This window comes from Hippoglossus hippoglossus, chromosome 13, assembly GCF_009819705.1.
Source record: "Hippoglossus hippoglossus isolate fHipHip1 chromosome 13, fHipHip1.pri, whole genome shotgun sequence".
In the NCBI taxonomy this organism is placed as follows: Eukaryota; Metazoa; Chordata; class Actinopteri; order Pleuronectiformes; family Pleuronectidae; genus Hippoglossus; species Hippoglossus hippoglossus.
Window position 1 is genome coordinate 28,536,270 of NC_047163.1, and position 21,386 is coordinate 28,557,655.

At 41.0% G+C, this 21,386-nt stretch overlaps 1 protein-coding gene and 1 long non-coding RNA gene across 6 annotated transcripts in view; one reads left to right on the forward strand and one right to left on the reverse strand.

Annotated features, from left to right (window-relative positions):
- The window catches only part of nlrx1 (NLR family member X1), a 58,602-nt gene extending 49,464 nt beyond the window's left edge, over nt 1–9,138 (forward strand). For 3 of the 5 annotated variants that reach the window (XM_034603750.1, XM_034603748.1, XM_034603753.1), the window contains exons 11-12: nt 210–417; nt 7,748–9,138. The gene's annotated coding sequence lies outside the window, so the exon portion shown is untranslated. Of the gene's footprint in view, nt 1–192; nt 418–7,747 lie in introns of all 5 variants that reach the window. The other 2 variants (XM_034603751.1, XM_034603752.1) reach the window with 1 other exon arrangement.
- On the reverse strand, nt 5,220–20,805 carry LOC117772567. The gene is made up of 3 exons (XR_004615794.1): nt 20,793–20,805; nt 17,240–17,244; nt 5,220–5,342 (listed from the first exon to the last, which is right to left on the reverse strand). It is a non-coding gene; the product is annotated as an uncharacterized LOC117772567 (long non-coding RNA).
- Between the last annotated feature and the right edge of the window lie 581 nt (nt 20,806–21,386).

Sequence of the window (21,386 nt, forward strand, 5' to 3'; positions counted from 1 at the left end):
AACGTCACCAATAGCATTTTAAAATCAGTTAGTAATGGCAATCCAACACATAATCACATTTGATTATAAATAATAATACTGTTTAAAAGATCCAGCTTATGTAAAACACACACAGACAGACTACAAAGTTCACGTTTGCATATTAGCCGTCACACAAGTAATACTTGTCTTAAGTAAGTTTCTGTGATGCAGTCTTTGTCTTTGTGTAGTGTGTATCTGAACTCCCTCAGTGATGCGGGGAAGCAGTCCTTGTATGTCAGAGGTGTTCCAAGTCACAGCGGCAGTGGCCGGAAAGTCAAGGTCCTAGCTTCAGTCACTGAAGGCTCAGATATTTCCGAGGACTGGCACCCCATCCTCAGTGTGATACGAAAGAACGCCTCATCCTGGGACCGCCAACGTGTCAAGCAGCAGCTCCAGGTACTCATTCACAGTCACAAACAGAACCCATCAAACCCCTTAAAGTTGCTGTGTGTAGAATTTAGTGACATAAAGTGCTGAGGTTGCATGTTGCAGCTGAATACCCCTCACCTCATCCTCCCCTTCCAAACATGAAAGAGAACCTGTGGTAACCTTCAGTTTTCATAAAAACTCAAAGGGTGTTTAGTTTGTCCAGTCTGGGCTACTACAAGAAACATGGCGGCCTCCATAGAGAGGACCCCCCCTGATGTAAATATAAATTATTTTAATATAAAAATCCCATTTTAGGGTAAATAAAACAATAATTTGTATAGTTTGTATAGTTTAGATCAGGGGTTCTCAAACTTTTGCAAGCTATCATTAGGATACTGTTATATGTTATTATTATGGGCCTCTTGTGATCTTTCAAAAAAAATCTTGCAGGTCTGTCAATGTGAGACATGAGCCTGCTTTGCCTTGCAAAGGTCCTCAAGTCTTGGGGCAATGTTTGACAAACATATCCTCAGGTCATCTTCGATCTGTGCGCGGTTGCGATATTTAGTTTTGAGCGCAGTCAGTCTTGAAAAGCCTGCCTCGCACAAATAAGTCGACGCGAAGAGGAGGATCATTTTTAAGGCTATGTCGCAAAGCTGAGGGTATTTCGGCATCATTGCTACCCAGAATGACGAAAGAGGGGAGGTGGTAAACAGATGCTTTAGTCTACTGTCACTCTTCAGCTCAATAAGCTGCTCTTGCATGTCTATTGACAGCTCGTCTGCTGAGCAGAGAAATGGATCCCGAACCCAGGCGAATGAACGGAAGTCCTCTTTGAAATAGGACCCAAACTGATTCTTCAGCGCTGAAAGGTGATCAGCAGCTGATTGGAGGAGAGAGGAGAAATCAGTGCCACGTGCATCGGCAATGAAGTCTGCAAGGCTGGGAAACATGTCGCAGTTTCCAGAACTGATGCGACCATGCCAGAGAGCAATTTTTTGCGTGAAGGCATTCACTCTATCAGCGAGGAGCAGAACGTTAGATTCGCCGCCTTGCAAAGACAGGTTAAGGCCATTCAGCCGGTCAAAAATAGGAGAGAGAGGCAAGCCACATGGCATCATCCAGGTGCTTCGCCAGATCTGTTTGACTTTCAGTCAAAAACAACTTTACCTCCTCTCGCAGCTCATACAGCCGTTGTAACACCCGCCCCCTGGAGAGCCAGCGAACTTCAGTGTGCAGCAACAGCTGTTCGTGCCCTGACCCCATCTCCTGGCAGAGGACCCCAAACAAACGGGAGTTAAGTGGACGAGCTTTAATATGGTTAATTATTTTCATGGCCTGGTGAAGCACTGACTCGAAGAGCGGTGGCATTTTCTTGGCAGCAAGTGCCTCGCGATGGACCATGCAGTGTGTCCATTGCACAAGTGGAGCAACTTGCTGGACGCGAGCTACGAGGCCACGCTCACGCCCTGTCATCGACCGCGCTCCATCTGTGCAGAGGCCAATACACTTTCCCCAGCCAAAACCACTGTCTTGGATGAACGAGTCAAGGACATTAAAGATTGCCTCCCCTGTTGTACGGGTCTGAAGAGGCCGGCAAAACAGGATGTCCTCCTCAATTTCCTTTTTCCGCACATACCTGACGTAAGTGAGAAGCTGGGCCTGTCCAGCGATGTCAGTGGATTCGTCCAGCTGCAGTGCATATTAAGGACTGATTTGAATGTAGTGTATTAGTTGCTCTTTGATATCACTAGACATTTCTGATATTCGGCGTGACACATGATGTCTTGCGCGGCCGGCAAAATCAGTGTTTCGGCAATTGTATGGGGTTTGCCAAGCTTAGCAATTCTATGAGCAACTACATACGATGCCTCCAGACACTGCTTGGAGACAGTGCTATGCTTGGAGATGGTGGTTTGTTGTTGCTGGAGGCCATTCACGTTTTAAAGAAGTCCACAGGCTTCTCTTTCAAGTCAGGGTGTTTGGTGTCGAGGTGCCTTTTAATTTGCATGGCTTTCATGCTGTCATTTGCCAGCACCTCGGCACACAAAACACACTGAGGACGTTGCTCAGTCGTGCCAGTGATGGTGAAACCAAACTGCAAATAGCTCTCGTCATATTTGCGAAGCTTTGGCTTCTTCGCAACTGGCGCATCGGTTGCCTGACTTTTACGAATCAGAAACTTGTCCATAGTTGTTTGTTTGCTGATACAGTGTGTGAAGTTAATAAAGTTCTAATTGCAACGTCGTGGTCTTGTGAGTGTGTTTGTATGTGGCTGTGAGCGACTTGCACACGAATAATGAATAAGGCTGTGCTAGGCAATGGTTCCTAACAAAACGAACAGTACACATGTAGACAGGGACAGCACAGAATAGTATTCAAGTGATGGTGTTTTATTTGTTGCAAACACGGTGGATGATTGAAGATGTAAAGGTAGGTGTTAAGGAGAAAAGGGCTAGCTGCAGTTGGAAGAAGTTAGCTAGCTAGAAGGCTAGCTCTTGGGGCTAGGAGCTTTCTAAAAAGACTGTGGAGCAAATTACTCCTTAGATTAGGCTACGAATAGGCCTACTGCAAGTGCAGGAAGGTATTACTAAGGAAGGAGTGAGTCTTTAAAAAGACTGTTTATAAAGCAATGAATATCTGAATGATAGAGGAAACAAGAGCAATCGCACAACTCTGCAGGGTTGTCGTCTCAGTGAGGGTGAGCGCTGACCATGCCTGCGGTTACTTTTATACTCGGAAGCGTACGTGCAACTCGCGTTTCAAATGATAACACTCCTCTTTTGATTGGTGGATCAGGAAACGAAACAGTATTTGATTTGTTTGTGTCAGTCCAGCCCTTTGCATTTCGCCACTGAGGGAGCTTTCACTAACCAGTGACAGGTCGGCGGTCGTTTTTTTCTTCTTTTTTTTTCTCCGTCTGTGACATCAAGCCCCCCCTGGAGAGTGTCCCCCCACTTTGAGAACCACTGGTTTAGATGAAACACACTCGTGCAAACATCACTGGGATTATTTTATATAAAATTTCTGTCCATAGATTCCTTTCACCTAAATCTTACACACTGGACCTTTTAATAGGGCTGTAACACTTGTCAAACCGAAATCACGGTCTAAACGTCCACAGTTCTGTCTTCTGGAATCGTAACACTTCTCCCTGCCCAACCCCATATGCTGCCACAGCAACAAGCGCAGCCTGTTGAGCTCTCATTACGTTACTAATGTAAGATAATGTATCGTTCTTTTCACAAATAACACTAACACATGAAATTGATAGCACAAAAGTATTCTTGTATTTAAAGATCGCAAATATTGCACATTACACCTGTAGCAACCAGTGTTGGATCACGTCACCGCCCAAATATCAAATATTTCATTCATGTTTCCAGAGACACAACTGCAATCATTCAATCACAACCCCAGACCACTGCCCTGCGTAATCTGAACCAACACATGGAGTGACTAATAGCTTAAAAGCAAAGAGTGTAGGTTTCAGAGAGGTGAGACTGAGAGGATTGTCTGTTTTACATTTGTAAAGGTAGTCTTGATGACTACTCAAAGCGCTTTATTGACATTCACCCATACTTCACAAATTCATACAGTGCATCTATGTGCAGCACTTTTTCTATGAAAATGGGCAATTTGGTGTTCAGTATCTTGGGATCTGGGATCAAAACGCAGACCTTATGGTAGGGCTGCTCGATTATGGAAAAAATCCTAATCACGATTATTTTGGACAATATTGAAATCACGATTATTCAAACGATTACTTTTGAGTTGAAAACATGATGCATTTATTCAGTATTTCTCTCCAAAAAACACTTTGTAACTGAGAACTTTGAAATTTCCCCGATTTTCCTCTCATTATTAAATGTCCCCATCTGCCCCCCCACTACAAGCACACAAGCAGACAGACAGAGAGAGAAAGAGAGGGGTGGGGGATGGCTATGAGGACCATCATCATTTACCCCCGAACCCCTACATTGAACGGGTTACATACAACAACAAGCGGAGAATCGCAGGCTGACCGGCGCGGAGAAATGCGGGTCCGGTGTGAACAGCCAGGCGGCTGCGCGCTTGAGCATGGCGCTGCGCGGCGCGGCACTTCAGCGCCCGGTGTAAACCCGGCATTATCTGGTTCACTGAGCTGAGTATCATCACTAATCTAACCCTCATGGCATTTTTCACATAAGAATAATTGCTACTCACCTATGGCCAGGTGGAGTCTGTGCCCGAAACATTGGAGCCTCAACCATCCATTGACCTCAGCCGCCAGCTTTATGTTAGCGGCATTGTCCGTGGTGATGCAGACTAGCTTTCCCTCGTTTAATCCCCATTCCGCCAGAGCTTCCCTCAGTCCATGGGCGATGTTTTACCGTTTGTCCAAAGTATGGATTAGCTTCTTGAAACCCTCGCCCTCGACTGTACTGATAGGGTGCATATCTTTAGCTAAAAAGTATCCAATGGCAGCTGTTATTTTCTTGTGCCTATCCGAATTTGACGGATAAGGAGTCGCATTATACAGTGTGGCTGAGATCGATGTCTGTCTCTGCGTTGATGTCGTGGGGGTTGTGGCGTTGTCTTTTTGTTTCTTTATTAATTCGTCGTGAGTGACTTTGTGCTTTAGTTTCAGATGGTTGAATAGATTTGTTGTGTTGCCAAGTGGCGCAGATATCACCTTGTAGCAAATCTTGCACATTGTGTGGTGCTGCTCCTCGTCGGATTCTTTGAATCCGAAGTGTTCCCATACAAGATAACTTTTTCTACCCATTTTATCGATCAAACGGGGCTGCCCTCCCTCTGCCATTTTCCACTCGCGCTGTTTTTTAAATACCGCCGGTCACCACACACACACAACTGGCCTCCTTCACTTTACAGCTGCTTGAGAGTGAGTGCCAGTCAGCAGGGCCGCGTTGAATGCTTTGGGGGAAGGACTGAATTGCGCATGCGCGTCTCTTTCAGAAAATCTCTAGGCCTACTGTACAACGAAAAATGCCAAATAAATCGTTTCAACTCGATTATATTAGTTTGGAGATCGTTTGACCCAAAAATCGAAATCACAATCAAAATTCAATTAATTGCACAGCCCTACCTTATGGTTAGAGAACGACAGCTCTAGCCCCAAGTACCTGCAAATCTGGAACATTAACCTAATGTTATAGATTATCTAATATATAGCTCACTTTTGACATCAGATATTCAATTGTGTGTTTTTGTGAGCAGGGGTTTGAATCCTGTATCATTACTTCATTTTTTTCAATTTTCATAGATATTGTATGAAATTTTTTTTTTGTTCTCTCCCTAGACTGTACAGCCACTTCTCCCTCACTTGTAATCACTCAAACTGCACCTGGCACTGTTTGCACTCTTGTATTGTTGAAAAACAAAGTATTTGTTAGTGACAATTGCTGCTGAAATTGAACAGTCTTTTAGACACAAGCGGCTACACCAACAACATACATTGTATATACGACGGCTGTTGTTATTGACTGCAACACGGGGCGCTTCTCTTTCTGTTTATTTTCCTGAGTTGTTGCCCAAATGTTGCTCATCTTTTTACTGTTTCAAATGTTGTTGATTTAATACACCCTCAAAAAACAAAAACAAAAATTTTAGAATTGTTTGAGGATCTTTACACACCTACCCCCTTCACCTAACCCCAGCAATTAATTATTGAGGTGTATTTGAAGTGTCAAATTTCTTCTTCTGTTTTTGACACACAGCTTTTGTAGCCTTCAGGAAACTCAGAACAATTGCAAGTGTTGCTAATCATCTCACATGATAAACAATCAAAAATGTGAAGTGAGAAGACAGGACAGACATGTTCATTCTTTCAATGGGCACATCAACAACACTATGTCTCATGTGTTATAAGACTGTGGCGATTGTTTAAAGCAGCAATATTTGAAACACCACCATTCCAGTTATGTAAAATCCTGATAGGACAAGCTAGAGCTCACTTCTCTCAATAAACGAAGAGTAGGATAGAAGGATCTGATTCGAGACCAAACCATTTTGTCATGTGTGTCACAGTACAGGTCAACTCGGTTGGCACATTTTTGGCAGCTGTATTCAGATGTACTAATTCATTAAAAATCTATATTGACATTTGCACAATGTTTAAGAGCAAGTGATATTTATCCATTATGCAAGTTGTGCAGTTAAGAGAGTTTGGTGATTCTGACATGGAACACTTGTAAAAACCCACCTGACAAATAAAAAACTGAGGAAGTATGAAACAGTATGAAACCTGTTCCTACACAAGATCCACTGTTTGATGGTTTTATTCTGTTTTAACTAACAGGTCACAGGGTCAAATACTGTAGCACTGGTGTACCACAAGGTTGTGTGAGCTCTCCTTTCCTCTACACACTGTACACTATTGACTGTGAGAGCAGTCAGACCAATAATAACATCAAATTGACACCTTTAAAGAGTGGTATGACAGTTATCATCTCATTTTTAACGTCAAAAAGTCTAATGAGGTGATATTCGTCCCCAGAGAGGTGACAGACCATAACCAGGTCATAATCACTGACAATGTTATCGAGCAGGTGAGCCATTTTAAATATCTGGGCATAAAGCTGGACTGCAATTTGAAATGGATTGGCCATGTAGACTTCCTGTGTGGAGTTAGCTCAAAGGCTGAACTTATTACAAACACTTAGAATGATGTCATGTCGATGTTTTACACTGCTGTGCTAGAAAGCAGTTTGATATAGAATGGCAGCATGGTTCGGCACTCTCACTGTCCAGCTAAAATCGAGAACATGGTAAAAATTACTATGAAGGTGATGGGCATAAAGAACAATCCTTTCCTTCTACAATGGTTCTGTGGTCAGACTAGCACTGAAGATCCATATTGACCCGTCACACATTATGTTCTCTAAATTTGACCGGTTACCTTCAGGCAGAAGTTACAACGCCCACAAGTGTAAGACCAACTGCCTCAAGCTCTCATTCATCCTAGCGTCCATCACACTACTCGATAACGAAACATGTTGCCTCAGCCATGTATCTCAATATCCTTTGCACTTTGTCACATTTTACACTCTAGTTTTTAGGTTTCAATGCCAGTTTTGATTTTCATCTTTTATGCATACTATCCTTTTATTTTTTTATATTTGTAAGTTTTTTTAGGGCAGGTGCAATATTCAACTCACTTTTATTCTGCATTATTATTATGGGTCTTACACGATATGTCCTTGTGTACTGTTTTTGTTGTTTGTTGTACAACGTACTGTTCTTCAGCTGCAGTAGCACTTTGGCCCTAGAAAAATGTCCCCATGGGGTCAATATAATATATTTGAATTGATTCAATGATTGATATGAGGTAGTCACCCGGTCTCTCTCTGTGCAGGTCTTCCTCAGGGATCTTGAGTGGGGGCGTCAGCAGCAGCAGAGCCTCTGGAAGAGGTTACACTTCCGTAGGGTGGAGAAGGGGGTCCGACAGACCCTGCAAATGCTAGAAAAGGACACCCTACATAAATCCACTGGATACAACAAATAATCAATAAAAAAACAAATAGAGGTGAAAGGGCAATACAAATCCTCAGCAGCATTTTACATTTAAACCTATTTACAAACTGACCGCAAGCCCTGGCATTCATATTTTACTGGAACAGTGTCATTTACACCATGTTTAAATCCTAGTAGTCTGCAACTGGGAGTGGCGATGCTAGCGGATGTAGCGATACGAACGTGCCATTTGGTGAGAGCTTGTGTGCATGTTTCCAGTATGTGCGTGCAAATGTGAACAAGGTTCCAGAGGACATTTAGGCTAAAAACACGGTGTAAATTACACAGTTTTGAGTCAAATTTGAATGTCAGGGCTTGGATGACACCACACGAGCAGTATGGAGGCATGTTTTATTTTTTCAGTTTTTTTTAAGTTTGAATAATTCATCACCAGTTACTTCAATTGTATTGTATTTGGCTGCAACACTGTTTACTTCTGAGACCCCTTAAGTGTTATTTGGACTCAAACACCCAACACTCCATCGACATAGTGGTGAGTAGATAATGAGTGAATTTTAAGGTGAACTCTCTCTTTAAATTCTATTTTATTTGTATAGCGCCAAATCATAACATAACATTATCTCAAGGCACTTCACATTTAATGAGTTTGGTTAATCAGAAAACAGCGCTAAATATTAAGGTGATATTTTTTCCCAGGAAGACAAACAGACATGATCCGCCCTACTCTGCCTATGATTGGCTTACTCTGATATACTTATCCTAACTAACCAATCACCACTCATACAAATCATACCTAAACCAACAAACCCAACCAGCAAAAGCAACAAATACTGTGACGCTTTTGTTGTCCTAGTAAAAAAAAAAAAAAAAAAAAGGCTTGCAGGACACTATTGAATTCAATTTTATTTTTATAGTGCCAAATCATAATATACATTATCTCAAGGCACTTTAGAACACACTACTGATTAATGTGCGCCAGAGGCGATTTAGAAATGGGTAAAGGCTATGCTGATTGAAAAATAAGTGGCTATGTGCCATATACCTACATATACCCTGCACTCCACCACTGGTTATTGGTCATCCAGGCTTTAAAGTCCTTAAGACATTCCTGAAGTTGAACTAGGTGATTGGCTTCATAGATAAGTACATCTGGGTGTCATCTGCGTAACAATTTAAGTGTATGTGTTGCTTTCTAATAATGTTGCCTAAAGGAAGTATATACACAAATTGAAAAGTATCAGTCCAAGGACAGAGCCTTGTGGAACTCCATGACTAACATTTTTTGTGCATTGGAGTCATTGTTAACATTAGAAAAATTGTAGTATGATGGTCTCAAATGTGGCACTAAGATCCAACAGAACTACCATAGAGACAGTCCATTATCTGAGGCCATGAAAATGTCATTGGTAAATTTTAATAGTGCTGTGATGAAATCTAAATCCTAATTTAAAGTCTTCAAACAAACCACAATTGTGCAAGAACTTGCATAACTGTTAGAAACAGATTTTTCAAGGATTCTGAAAATGAAGGGAAGATTTGATATGGGTCTATAATTAACTAAACATCTGGGTCAAGAGTGGGCTTTTTAAGCAGAGGTTTAATTACCGTTGCCTCAAAAGCTTGTGGTACGTAGTCAGTTAAATATATTAAAGGTTTTTTTTCAAAGTTAATCTTGTTAACATAATGAATCTCAAGATTGGCTATGACCCACAGAGATGAAATCCCTGGAACCCCACCAGTCAGGTAGAAACGCCTTGGCTTAGAGGTGAACATAGAGAAGCAACAGCAAATCTTTACCATTTATACATATATGAGTGGGAATCTTCACAGATGCAGGAGAAGTCATAATTCTTACAAGGCAACAAGAACCACACATAATGTAATGTTGAATTTATGATTGTGCTGCAGTAGTCTGTAGGAATATTCAGCTGACTGTATAAATATGAAATGTGCATTAACAAATAAATCTTTTCAATCAATTAATCAAATTTTATGTGTATGTCCACATTCAACAAAAACTCACAATTTGTCTCATTGGGCTTAACAAGGTGCAAGATCCTCTGCCCTTACATGTGAGGGATCCCTCTTCCAGGATGGACAGAAGAGCCAGCTCCAACTATGATTTGTTACTACCACCTCTAAAACAGCAGAAATTAAGTAAAATGTAAGAAACTGAACATGAGAATATAGAGAATCAAACACAAATTTCTGGTGGTATGTCATCTCAGAGGAAACTGAAGGTGGTTTATTGACATCAACACATCTCATTAAAGAATTAAGGATGTTGTTATGCAGTCTCTCTCCCCCACATCCTGAATAATGCCACCAAAGATTCTGCCCCATACATGAGGTCTTCCTTCTATAGACTTGAGTCATTGTGATTGCTGGATGAGGTCCAGTTGTTCCACATCACTAAAGCTTCAGTCCTTAAGCCTCTGGTAGATTGATGGATAATAACAAATAAAATAAAAACATACAAAAGCATGTGAGCAGAAGTATAGAGAATCAAACACAAAGAAAGAAAAATAGAAGAATGGATGAATTAGTTGGTAACAATCAGACATTCACACAAATTCTGATTCAAGTAGAAATAAAGACCGTCGAAAGAGGAGCCCAGGAGAAATCATAAAACTGAATCTAATGTATTTAATTTACTGTCTGGTTTTCCTACACAGTTAGCATAATCTGACAGCTTTACTACACATCTACATAGAATTACACACAGCTTTTTACCTGTTTAAGTTTAGACATACAGCAGTTATGACATTACACTGAAAGTTAACGCTACAGTTTAACCACATGTAAGAAGTTACCTAAACATTATGTTAAACTGAACCATCACGTCATGCACATGGACTTTTAGTTACTCACATTAATGCAGCTCACATCATTTATGTGGCAAAAACAAAACAAACATCGTCATCTTAATATTGGTTAAATTTACCTTTTTAACCAGCTTAACTTTCAGTCAATCAATCAAATTTTATTTGTATAGCCCATATTCACAAATCACATAACTTTAACAGCTGGTTTACACAGGTTAGCAGCCCTGAGGGAACTGGTAGGCCCAGCATTGCATAGCTATCGGCTAACTAGCTAGCTTGGTTAGCATCATAATTCACATTCACTGGGACAGTAGCTTAGTAAATACATGTGAAGATAAACTGTAAAATGTTAAGAAAACAAGATTTTACTCACCAAAACAAACCGGATATCAGCTCCTATGTGTATGCTGTTACTAAAGTACAAGCCTTAATCCCAGTACATTAAAACGGTAAACGTGTAAAAACCTTCTCCAGTGACTCATAACAGAATCAGAATCAGAGTATTAAGGGGTATAAGGTGAGGGACAGAGAGCAGGGACCGGAGCCAGAACAGGAGGAGCTGGAAGGGAAATGGAGAACAGCACGAGGATCAGGCAACAAGGGCGGCTGTGGCTGAGGGGTAGAGCGGTCGTCCTCCAACCTGAAGGTCGGCAGTTCGATCCCCAGTCTTCCCCATCTGCATGCCGAAGTGTCCTTGGGCAAGATGCTGAACCCTGAATTGCCCCTCATAGAACAACAAAGTGCTGCTAATAGATGCACTGTATGAATGTGTGTGTGATTGGGTGAATGTAAAACTGTACTGTAAAGAGCTTTGAGTGGTCATCAAGACTAGAAAAGCGCTATATAAATACAAAACCATTTAACAAGGGCTAAATAGCAAACACGAGTAACGATAAATGGTTTGAAGCGTAGCAACAGTAATTACAACAGAGACTACGATCTGGCAGCGTGGGGGTGGTCAAGCTGAGTATATGTAGAGGCTTGATGATAGATGAGGTGCAGCTGGTGAGGCGCTGCTCTGACTCCGGTGCACCTGCAGGCAATCACACTAACATACACACACACACACACAGGGAGAACCACTCAGGGAGTGGTAGCAGGTTAGCACTACCCATACCTATAGGTAGAGGGCATGGTAGAAGAAGTCCGAGCAGAAGATGTAACAAATAATAATAACTTTATTTGTATAGCACTTTTCAATACAAGTAAGTGCACTGAGTAAACACACAGAGTAAAGAAATAACATTTTTTATATATATATAATTTTATATAAATAAAAAGCTAGACATCATATGATAAAAGCTTCTTTATAAAGATGTGTCTTAAAATTGAGAGATAAAACAGGTAAATGATTCTGCTCGTCTAATCTCTAATATCTGGCAGATAGCCTTGATAGCCTTGATTTTGGAATGGCCAGAAGATCTCAGGCTATGTCCTGGCTTGTTTGGAGATAAAAGGTTGAAATATAGGGATGGGCCAGCCAATGTCTGGCTTTAAAAGTAATTAAAAGGATATTAGGATCAATCCTAAAACAAACGACAGCCAGTGCAAGGATGCAAAACAGGGGTTGTATTGTGTCAAAAGCCAAGTGGCAGCATTCTGAACTAACTAAGGTGGATTGATTTCTGAGTAAGACCACTATAAAGGAAGTTACAGTACTCAATGCGAGAGGAAATAAGGGCGTGAATGATTTTTTCCAGGTCTGTTTGAGAGATAAAAGACCATTAAATCGGATTTGGAGAGGTTTAGTTGGAGAAAATTGCACTTGTGGAGAGTTGCAGTGTTTGATTGGTCATTAGGACTGATTGGAATGTAGAGCTGTGTTTCATAAGCGTAGTAGTGAAAGTGGACATTATGTTTGATGTTGCTAAGGGGGAGCATGTAGATGGAAAATAGAATGGGACCTAGGATTGAACCCTGCTGGCAGGGCTGAGGCGACGCGTTCACGGAATCGGTGTCATCGATTACGTAAATACGACGACTTGAGAAATGTGCGTCGACACATCGTAAGGAAGGTGGCTGCACACAGTCAAAGCATGGACTCACCTGAAGAGCAAGCTGAAGCGAAAAAAATCGCCCACGATCACCTACCCTAGGTCCCCAATAGGTTGACCGCGGTCCGGACCTGCCCAGATGCTGTTCTATACGGACTCAGACCTGTTTTTAGATTCTGACAAACCGTTTCTATTTAACCTAAGTAACCTGTAAATAACCTCTCGCATTTACAGTCGTCTTATTTTAACCTGCGCTCCTACTTCTTTCACTGAACAAGAGAAAGTGGGAACACAGAGAAAAGGTGTTAAAGCTGTTTAGTGGTTAATATTTGTTGAGCATGTTCAAATGTGTAATGTAGCTATATATTAAGAAAAAGGAAGAAAAGGGGAAACTCAAACTACATCTTATTTATTTTTTGTAAAATCAAGCACCTTTTTCAAAAGCTCTTTATTTTGTCTGTAAATCCAGACCTTATTTTACTTGAAATGAGAAGACACATTTCTTTTATTATTTTATTATCAGAGTACCCTCCAGTTCAATGTGAAAATTGTTGTTGAAATACTTTTGAATCGTACATTATTGTTGTGCCATAATGCATCAAACGTGATACCATAAAATGGTGTGCCTTTCGGCATTCAATAAATTTGGTTATCAAAATAAAATATTAAATATTAATATTTTATTATTAATATTAAATAATAACTTTAATTGATTAAAGTTACCTCGGGCACCACCCTTCAAAGGAAGGGAAAAGATAGCCAATTTATTGATTAAGTCTCATTGATTAAGGTTCTAACTACAAATTTGGAACTCTGATTAACAATTAAATTAATAACTATAACCAAAATTACCATATAGATAGTTAGCTAAGTTGAAAGATATGGGGTTCTTGACAGTGTAGAGGTTGGCGAAATTCACTTATGCAACATTAATAAGAAAACATTTGTGAAAGAAAAACATTTATTATGAATATAATAAAGTATAAAAACACAAATTACTAACGGTATAATTGCTAAACAAAGATAGGTATGTGTGTATACATGTGTGTGTGTCTGTGTGAGTCAGCGTGCTTTCAAGATGGTGGCTGGCCAAAGAGATAACACCCTTCCCCCACCTATTGGAATGTTTACGACCTGTAGAGATAATGAGGTGAAGAGTTATGCGTGTGTCTGTGTCTGTGCCAAATTAGAGGAAGTTACTAGATTGGATGCAACGAAAGACTGTGAAGAGCATAACAGACTAACATTACTTTCTCAATAACTTGTACCCAAAATATCACAACACCACAAATCAAACTTATAAACCTCACACAGAATCGAATAAACAGTCTTGCTTAGCCTAGTATAATTATTAAGCCCAGTTGTGTTACCAGTCCGTGGAAAGGGGAAAAAGGAAGTTGCTGTGCAGTTCGCAGTTTTGTGTCGTCTTGCTGGTTTCGGTTGAGCGGTGTAGCTCAGTTGTTGGCTGAAGTTTGCAAGCAGGACATCGAGTCGCTGCTAGGACGTTGGTAGAGCTTGGAGGGCGAGGAGGTTTCCTTGGTGAGATGAGCTGGAAGCTGCACCTTTGTGCTCCTCTCGAAGAGTTGGATGGGAAGAGAAGATGTGAGCTGGAGAAGAGACTCGACAGCCTTCCCTCCTGTGGAAGGATCGTAGGAAGAGGCAGGAAGAGGCTTGACAGCCTTCTCTCCGTTGAGGGAGTGTCGAAAGAAGACTCGACAGCCTTCTCTCCGTTGAGGGAGTTTAGAAAGAGAGAGCTCGAGAACGAGAAGCTGGAGAACTTAGCTTATATTGGCCCGGTGACCTCACAGGTCATGGGGTCCAGAGTGACCAATGGGAGTTGAAACCTGTGTCCCTGGGGGTGGTTTCCACCCCTCTGTGTGAAGTTGATGCCCTCTGGGACATTGAGTTCCTTGCTCTGGTTTTTAATGGCCCCTGGGAGACGGAGTCCTGGAGGGACATGCTGCTTCCGGCTTTGATGGCACATGTAGGCCGAAGTGTGGTTTCACACAAAACCATGGCCCAACATCCCCCCTTCGTTCTCAGGATCGCACCTGACGTGGGTTCCTGAGGGCGAACTTGAACATGTTTAGTCCAAAGCTGGAAAAGTCAATTGTCAGTTCATTTGGATTGTCACATCTGGGCATTTGTGTATACTATCTAGTTTGGCTAAGCAAGATTCAAATTAGACAAATAATTCAGATTACAATGACAGTACAATATGAATAACCTGTGCTCTTCACTAGGTTAGGGAGAAAAAGGAAAAAAAATAAGACATTGTGAATTGTAAGATAAGATGCAGAGAGAGTGGCACGTACAATGATAAGGTCATTTTTGGAATGTCCAAGAGTTTTGTTCACTCCTTGGATCCTACACAATGTAGTACTCAGTCTGATCTGTTAGACTTAACAATTTTAATCTTCAGCAGGTTTTCCTGCGGAAGGTTGTCATAATTTTTCAAAATCTCAAAATCCAAATGACTGTATCATTGTTTCTGTAAGAATATGCTAATGTCCTAACATGTGTGGTATGGACTACATTATTATGGAATGGAACGTAGTCGATCCAAACATATTTACAAAGTTGGCAGTGGTATATAAGTTTAATCAGAATTTAGGTTTTGAAGTTTGCTGCTGTTGCTAACAAAACAGTTTTCCTATTAACTGCAAGAAACTTAATACTGACTGTCAGTACAGGGGTTAACTGTGTTGGTTATGGCCATGAGAAGCGAGCTCTGGATCGCCTGTGTCGTGGCTCAGGGCCGTAACGCTCTGGGGAGCCAGAGTCCAGGAGGACTTCAGAGGCGCTGTCACTGTGTGCTCGGTCATAACCATATCTTAAACTGTACTCAGAGACGCTGTCGTCATCTTCTGAGCAGTGGTAAGTTGTCTGGGCCAGAATTTCAGAGTATGGTTTCCTACAGCTTCTACTGTGGGAATGCCTATCTCTGGGAAGTTGGTGGACATGGCGGGTACGCTCTGTGTCCCTACGCTGCCTTCTGTCACCCCCCTTCGTTTTGCTGTGAGGGTGAAGTTTTGAGGCAGCGGATGAATTTGACACCGTGCTGTTTGTTTTGACGGGCTCGGTTGCACCTACTGTAGCCTTGAAAGTGATAACAGTTTCCCAAGCCACCTGTGTCATCTTCCTGATCTGCTGCATTGAAGGTTTTCCTTGCTGTGTCATCAGTACAACATGTGTGCGTATACATGGATGTAAGTTTCGTAAGAACATGGACTTGAAGGTGAGATTTTCTTCTAGGCCTGGTGCGTTCTTTCCCTGAAAATAAACATGCCTCAAACGTCGAAAATAATCCTTGGGATTTTCGCGACGTGAATGTTTAATTTGGGATGCTGTAACAATGGATGTGATCTCGTCAGCAGTAGAAGAGAATTCCTCGACTAGTGCTTGACGGAGCTCTGTGTAGTTACTTGTGACACTGGAAGGAAGTGACTGAATAAACTTGTGAACAGCTGTAGAGCTGGTTTTTAACACGAGTCTAACCTTCTCTCTTTCTGTTGCATTTGGCACATCACTTAAGCTGAGATCTAGTTCTCTAAAGTAATTATCAATATTGTTATCACAGTTGTCTGGATCAAATTGTTCAATATCTTTAGCTAGAAACTCAAGCAAATCAAAGCGAGGACACTGTGAGGTCCGGGCACGTGCATCACCTGCTCCAGGTTTCTCTGGTTGAGGGGGAGGTGCTAAAACATCCTGAAATGTTGAAGTCCCCCCTTTGGAGAGTTGTGCACGGAAAAATGTGTCATGCATCCGTGGATGAGAAGCATATGAGGCACAATGTGTTCTTGAAGATAAACTACATGTGTCGTCAATGTCAGTGTCAGAGTCAGGGAGATGGGAAGTTAGGAAGCTGTTACCTCTTCCTGTCAGTGGAGGATCAGGAGGTGACTTACTTCCCGAAGACTTGGGGTCGGATGGGATTCTGTCCCATCTTGGGAGTGAAGAGGGAGTTAACCGTACACTATCGGAGGAGTGTGAATCGGAATAACCAGAATCGCATTGGTTCAAAAACTGATGTGAGGCCGGGCCTTCTAATCTAAGTTTTAACAGTTCCTCCTTGTGTGAAATGAGATCTGACTCTGCTGAGTGCAGGTCCTCTAAGTAGTGCAGGGCTTTCTTACTAGCAGTTTGAACCTCCTGGAAAAGAAAAGCATTTTGCGCTCTTAGGGCATTTACCTCCTGTTCCATGGCTGCTTTGCTCTGACAGGCAAGGTTGATTTGCCTGTGGAAATTTAGAATCATGCATCTCAACAATGGACCCTTTGATGCTGTTTGTGCATCACACTTGTCATTAAGTAGTGAATCTATTTCTTTATTACACTCACTGAAGTTCAACTTGCTGATGAATTCAGGATAGCCAGGGGTCAGGCTCTGTGCTATGGAAGAAACAAATTGTTCTACACAGGGGTTCTCCATTGTTGGTTCTGAAATTGAAAATTAGATTTACAAGTTTATAAATCAAAAGCAGTGTGGTTGGCTTTGGTGTTGCCCTGGCAGACACCTTGTAGTGTGGATTTGATCGTACACTAGCCTAACCAAAACTATGGTGGGTTAAACAGTTCACCAAACTTTTAATCACTAACTGATATGCAGGGCAGTAACAGTTAGGTTCTATAAATTCACAGGGCTGGAAGCACGCTGTGGCTCTTTCTCAGGTTCTCTTATCCAACTTGGGCTGAAATGCTTGGCAGTAACAGCCAGGTACAAGCTCTGTTACATAGGGCCGGTGGCACGCTATGTCTTAATTCAAAAGCACTTAACAGTTACAGGAAATTTCACAGCTTGACCAGTTAACATTGAATATGTGGTATTCAAATGTTAAAAGAAATTCTTAAAATTTCAATAACGAATATTCAACTGGAGTTATTAGCAACGATAGCAATCTTTTAGCGTAACACTATGAGGACTTAAAGTGGTAGTTATGAATAATTAATTATTAATAAACATTTAATTCATGAATAAATAAAATTTCACCACAATGCACTTGTTTGTAAATACGGTTGAATGTCTACTCCGGTGGCAGACTAGTGGAATTGAATTCAAACCTTTGGCTTGACTGAAAATTCAAAATTCCACTTGTTTCTGGCGTTTGCCGAAAATGAAAACAAATTAATATTGCATAATTATAAATTTTCACGCGGGGGCACCATTTATGTTAACCAAAAATGGAAGAGGAAAAAATGAATGTTACATAATTATGAATTTTTGCCAACTGTACTCGGTCCACCCAGGGACGCCATTAATGTTGGAAAAAATTATTAAAAATAAAAATTACTAATTAATGTTACATAATTATGAATTTTTGCCAACTGTACTCTGCCTCACCCAGGGACGCCATTAATGTTGGAAAAAATTATTAAAAATAAAAATTACTAATTACTAATTAAATAACAACAATTAATGCTCGGTCATAACCATGTAGATAGTTAGCTAAGTTGAAAGATATGGGGTTCTTGACAGTGTAGAGGTTGGCGAAATTCACTTATGCAACATTAATAAAAAAACATTTGTGAAAGAAAAACATTTATTATGAATATAATAAAGTATAAAAACACAAATTACTTATGGTATAATTGCTAAACAAAGATAGGTATGTGTGTATACATGTGTGTGTGTCTGTGTGAGTCAGCGTGCTTTCAAGATGGTGGCTGGCCAAAGAGATAACACCCTTCCCCCACCTATTGGAATGTTTACGACCTGTAGAGATAATGAGGTGAAGAGTTATGCGTGTGTCTCTGTCTGTGCCAAATTAGAGGAAGTTACTAGATTGGATGCAACGAAAGACTGTGAAGAGCATAACAGACTAACATTACTTTCTCAATAACTTGTACCCAAAATATCACAACACCACAAATCAAACTTATAAACCTCACACAGAATCGAATAAACAGTCTTGCTTAGCCTAGTATAATTATTAAGCCCAGTTGTGTTACCAGTCCGTGGAAAGGGGAAAAAGGAAGTTGCTGTGCAGTTCGCAGTTTTGTGTCGTCTTGCTGGTTTCGGTTGAGCGGTGTAGCTCAGTTGCTGGCTGAAGTTTGCAAGCAGGACATCGAGTCGCTGCTAGGACGTTGGTAGAGCTTGGAGGGCGAGGAGGTTTCCTTGGTGAGATGAGCTGGAAGCTGCATCTTTGTGCTCCTCTCGAAGAGTTGGATGGGAAGAGAAGATGTGAGCTGGAGAAGAGGCTCCACAGCCTTCCCTCCTGTGGAAGGATCGTAGAAAGAAGACTCGACAGCCTTCTCTCCGTTGAGGGAGTTTAGAAAGAGAGAGCTCGAGAACGAGAAGCTGGAGAACTTAGCTTATATTGGCCCGGTGACCTCACAGGTCATGGGGTCCAGAGTGACCAATGGGAGTTGAAACCTGTGTCCCTGGGGGGGGGTTTCCACCCCTCTGTGTGAAGTTGATGCCCTCTGGGACATTGAGTTCCTTGCTCTGGTTTTTAATGGCCCCTGGGAGACGGAGTCCTGGAGGGACATGCTGCTTCCGGCTTTGATGGCACATGTAGGCCGAAGTGTGGTTTCACACAAAACCATGGCCCAACATTATTTTATTTGTCAGTCTTTGACATCATACAGACATTGATACAACAATTAAGCTACTATAAACTTGAATTTACACTGTGTATTGATATTTCTCCAGAAAGTTTCTTGAATTTTACTTTGGTTTTCATTAATTTTGTTGTTGGACAGCTTAATGTAGATTGATATATTGCTTTTACTTGAATGGAACAACCTCTTGCACAATTTTTTTTTTCGAGAGATTTTTGTATGGGACTGTAAAAGGCTGATTAGCGGTTCAGACTGGGCTATTTTTAATAATGCTTGAATTGCATACTTAGTTTTTGTCAGATTTTTTTGTATTTAAGAGAAAATGATTAAATAAATATAAATGACACAAGTGTTTTAAAATTGTGTTATCGACAAATTCATTATTATTTTAATAGAGTAATACAAAAATAAAAGTTAAATTAAGCGTGAAATTTATCGTTAGATTAATAAAAAAAAAGAATAGTTAGATTAATCGATAGGTGCAGCCCTACCTACCAGACACCATACCACACGTTTGAGGGGAATGAGCCTGAGCCGGTCATAGTAACTTACATGCATGCAAATTAGTCCTTTTTAGGCGACTCCCGCTTTTTTAACATCGATTTGGTGACTTGTGTAATTCGTGGAGATCGGGGGGGGGGGGGGGGGGGGGTATATATGAGTGACGGACGAATGTCCATATTTCTCTCACAAATAATCATGAGTGAACTGCATTGAGCAAAGAAAATTGCTTCTTCTGCTACTTTCTAAACCTTTCAGTGTAGGGGTTAGGGGGAAATGATGTTGGTCTTCACAAGTGACTAACCTATGCACCCCCCTCTCTCTCTCTCTCTGCTTGCGTGTCTGTCTGTTTAGACACAACTGACAAATGTGTAAGTACATAATTAAAAAAACAATTACAGTGGACGGGCAGATGGGGAAATTTCATTATGTGGGGGGAAAAATCGTATTATATTATATATATTATATTTGTTCATTTATATCATATACTGTATATGTTTTCTGGCCCATATAATAGAACAGACATTATTCACCCACTCGTTCCTGACAGAGAACCACGTAGTTAACTACTCCCGAACACTCTAATTCTGAAAAAAACACAATACCAGAATTTACTACTTAACATCTCTTATTGATCTGTGTACATAAAATATAATTTCCTGTTAATTTAAGCATAATAGCACAGGCCTTCATCTGATGGTATATTACACAGTTTTTTTCGACTTCGGATAGCTCTCTCTTTTTTCACCATACATGTGTTTACATCCCTGAACTTAGAAAGTTTGGTTGGAAAGGTATGACCTGAACCAGTTTAAGGGCATGTGAGTGATTTCTGCCCAGTTCTCCAGTCTGTCGATGAGTATGTGGTTTACAGTATCAAAAGCAGCACTAAGATCCAAAAGAGCCAAGAAGGTGGATTTACTAGCATCTTCAGTTAACAGAAGGTAATGGCAGACTTTCAGAAGAGAGGTTTCTGTACTGTGGAGGGAACGGAAACTGGATTGGAATGTTTCAAATAGGTTATTTTCTGTCAGGTGTGCTACTAATTGTTTGAACACAGCTTTTTTCCAGGATGTTGGATAAGAAAATGTCTCTAATTATAGAATGGAGGGGTCTAGGTTGGGTTTTTTAAGGAGTTCTTCAACTAGAGCTTGAAATATAGTTTTGGTATTAGCAGGGACAATGCCAGAAGTCAAGGAGTTATTTATAATTGCTATAATGAAAGGAACAAGAGTAGGCAGAGTCCCCTTCAGACGGCTTCATGTGCTTAACCATATCATTGAGTTCAGGTAGAGTCACTGGTGAAAAAGGGCTGAGGGCTGGCGTGCAAACTGGTCTACGGTCAATGACAAGCTATGGGTTTGGCTGGTGTCAGTCATGGATCGGATATTTTCAATTTTTTCTGTGAATGTTGGGTGGAGGCTCCCATGACCGGCCAAGTGTTTTAAAGAGCACTTGTTGGGTTTTCTGATAGATCAGGGTGGAAAAGTTGTTTGCCCCTGTCTCTATCACTGCAGTGTTATATTTAAGTCCTTCACATGCTCATTGTAAATATAAAGTTTGCTGGCTTTCTATTTGCTCTCTACTTTACGGACCTCCCTCATCAGAGACGGGGTGGTGTCATTAAACCATGGAGG